General features: G+C 36.1%; 1 protein-coding gene across 2 annotated transcripts in view; it reads left to right on the forward strand.

The window, feature by feature from the left end:
- Positions 1-3,213, forward strand: part of LOC117168858 (dynein heavy chain, cytoplasmic) — a 318,168-nt gene that overhangs the window by 314,213 nt on the left and 742 nt on the right. The gene's annotated exons all lie outside the window — the stretch shown is intronic.

The raw sequence follows: 3,213 nt of genomic DNA on the forward strand, positions 1-3,213 counted from the left end.
TAGGGGTCATCTATAAATTACGTCACGCATTTGGACGGGGGGAGGGTCAAGGTTATCGTCATGGTTTGTCACGAATGAGGAGGGGGAGTCGTCCGCTGCGTTACGTAATACTTAATGCTATAATAGCTTCATTGTTCAACTTTAAAAAATGTAACTCATGTCCTTTAAATTTACCGCCAATCAAGAAGTTTACTTTTAAAAGTTTTGCCGGATTGTATTATCCCGCCTCACTTAGCAATTTCTGAAAGTCCACATTGCTTACAAATTTCTAAAGATAAAGGAAAGTTTCAGAATTTATATATTGTTATATCGCAGCTATAAACAGATTGCAATGCCCTCAAGAGTCGTCTGGTGCATCAGATTTAACTTAAAAAATTCGTCCGGTACGAACTGCAGCTACTCGGCAAAAATAATTTCTAGCGATATTTTATGCTTAATTGAAAAAAACGAAGTAACAAAAGCTCCACTAATTACTGTTGATAAGCTTTTGCAATCTTTGTGAGAAAAACAATAAGATTTCAAAATTAATTTACGCTATTGAATTCTTGTTTCGTTAACTTATATATTTTACGTACATTTTTTTATCTCTTCAAAGATGTGAAAGAAACAGCAGGTAAGAAAAAGGAGGTGATAGGAACAAAATTTACACTTTATGGACATAAGTTTCTTTCATCCACATATTGATAAGCAGAAAAGCTTAGATATGATGAAAGTTATTATAAAAATGATCCACATTTGCTCTCAAAATGCCTCAAATGCTCAAGTACAAACTTCGATTTTGAGGTTTTGTTCTGCCAATCAGCGTTAATCGCTGAATAATTTCTTTAACTGGCAAAAGTCGACCGGTTATGTTGAACGGCGATTAAATCTCTTTAATCGTACTTTCGAAGATGGTGGCACAGAAGGTTGCCGGATTAGAGAAAAATTATAGATCAATTTCCATGACGATGTAAATACCGGCTGACATCCAACAATTTAAATGAGAGATTTCGTTGAAAATGAACTGCCATTAGGGAAGTGGAGAATAAACTCCTTCACAAAATGGTGCAAAAATCATTGATCAATTAAAGATTTGCCTTAACAATTTAACTGAACAAATAAAATTAAATATTTAAACTAACGATTTGAGATAAACATTTAAATGGATGCAAACGAGAGTTTTGGAGCTAGACTTATAATTTTCGAGACTAGCATACGCCTTATTCCTTGAGGCGCTAGGAGCACCTGATGACTTTTTGAATTTTATTTGCGATCCCTCGTGGCAGCTTGGAGCGCTCTGGATTCGATTTATATATTTTTATGCTGCGATGTGTTGTTATTGATTGATGTATTGATTTATTTTCCGATTCAGTTTCCGATGTGAAATTTTGTTCGTTGATTTATTCGATTTAAGTTTTATTGATTCGAATAGTGTTTTTTAGATGTGATTTATCAACCATTTGCGTTATCCTTTACTATCGCCCTTGCCTTCTAATCCATTATAACGTTACCCTAGAGAGATTAAACATTCGGGGGAGGGTGAATTGATGAAGTATATCGCGACGCAATCCAGTATTGTTGTGATTTTCTAGTATTCTTCCTGTACCTGGAGAGAAAGATGTTCGAACTTAAGGAATGGGATGAAACTTAACAAGGGGATGTCATCACGTGTGTCAGATCATACCTCCTTTCACTACCAAGGTCACCGGTTTCAATGACGATGATTTATCCACTCAAGTCACTGATAGTGACTACCACTCAATCTTTATGTACTGTCACGATAACTTGTGAAAGACCGGTAATTTCTACAATGCTCCATACTCCTGGTCATGTCGGACTCTCCTCTAATTCTGTTAATTCCTACGGGCTGCCGAACTCCTTCTCGCTAAAGCATCTGCCTTCTCTACAGATAAACAATGATTTTCGAATTCCTGCTGTATTTAGATTTTTCGTCGATACCCGAAGGAACACACTGAACTTGCCGACCATTCCCGACAGTAACCTTATCGAAAACATGAGACGGAATTCTCTGAGCTTACCAAGACCGACCCAGTTCAGTTCGTTTAATTTACCAAGCATTGCCCATAGCCCCATTAAAGAAAATACATGACGGGATACTTAACTTGCCACGACCGACAGTTTAGTTCTTTGAACCTACCAAGTGGCCACTTAGGAGACTTAGGCCAGAATTGCATAGGGTAATTCACCACTTCCACTGCCTATCTACCTCCTTGAACCCGAAAATTCCTTCTTTGAAGAATTTACGTACCCTGGACTAGCAGCAAAAATACGTCAAAGAATACTTCTTTGGCCATTGTGAAGGAGGATTCAGTTTCTTCCGTTAAAACGACGGAAAATATTCCCGAAGCTAAAAAATAAGCCTTGGGACTTTTTCCTTCGTGACCAGCACTGGACAATTGTCTGCGACTGCTTGTTAAATATTGTGACCATTTTTAGCAAAATCTCTTAATATGGAGACCCTCTATCCCCAACCTCAGAATGCATACGATTGCTTTGTTATAGGCCCTCCGCTTATACTCCAAAGAAACCGATTCACAGGAACATTTCGTTTGGATAAAAATTGTGAATAAAGAAAAGGTGTTTTTTTAAATTTAAAGTTAATTTTTTGCTCTCACACATTGATTAATTATAATATTTTAATAGAGATTCGTCAGACAATGTAGTGTCCTTGCCAACATTTTATACTAAAAACAAATCAGCATTTTTTGCCATCTTTACAGTTTTGTTGGAGTGTATACTATTGCATTTAATCTTGAATAGGAAACCTCCAATTCTTTAAGAAATGGGATTTAGAGTCTCAAACCGATTCAAATGTATCGAATTGTTTCTTTGTACTTGGGCAATTTGTATAGAAATATATTGCAGATGATATCTAGTTTTGTTGGGTCTTGTAATTTACAACTGATGATGTAAATGGAAAATTGATAATTAAAATAATATTATAACCGTTTAAGGTAAAAATTCTATTTAAAAAAATACTCCACTTCTGTCATCTGTTCGCGTTAATCACCAATTTCTAGATTCGCTGGACAATTAGTTTAATTATCATGTGAATTTCACTACACATTGTTAAAGTTAGAGTAATTTCGTGCTATGATAACATTATATGAAACACTGACTGCGTAGAACCAGCGGTCCCTATGAAAGTCTTTACGACGACTCCACGCCAGTTCGCCCTTGTATTTTGCTTACAATCTGACACGAGATACACAA

The sequence above is a fragment of the Belonocnema kinseyi genome, chromosome 3 (assembly GCF_010883055.1).
Source record: "Belonocnema kinseyi isolate 2016_QV_RU_SX_M_011 chromosome 3, B_treatae_v1, whole genome shotgun sequence".
Classification (NCBI taxonomy): Eukaryota; Metazoa; Arthropoda; class Insecta; order Hymenoptera; family Cynipidae; genus Belonocnema; species Belonocnema kinseyi.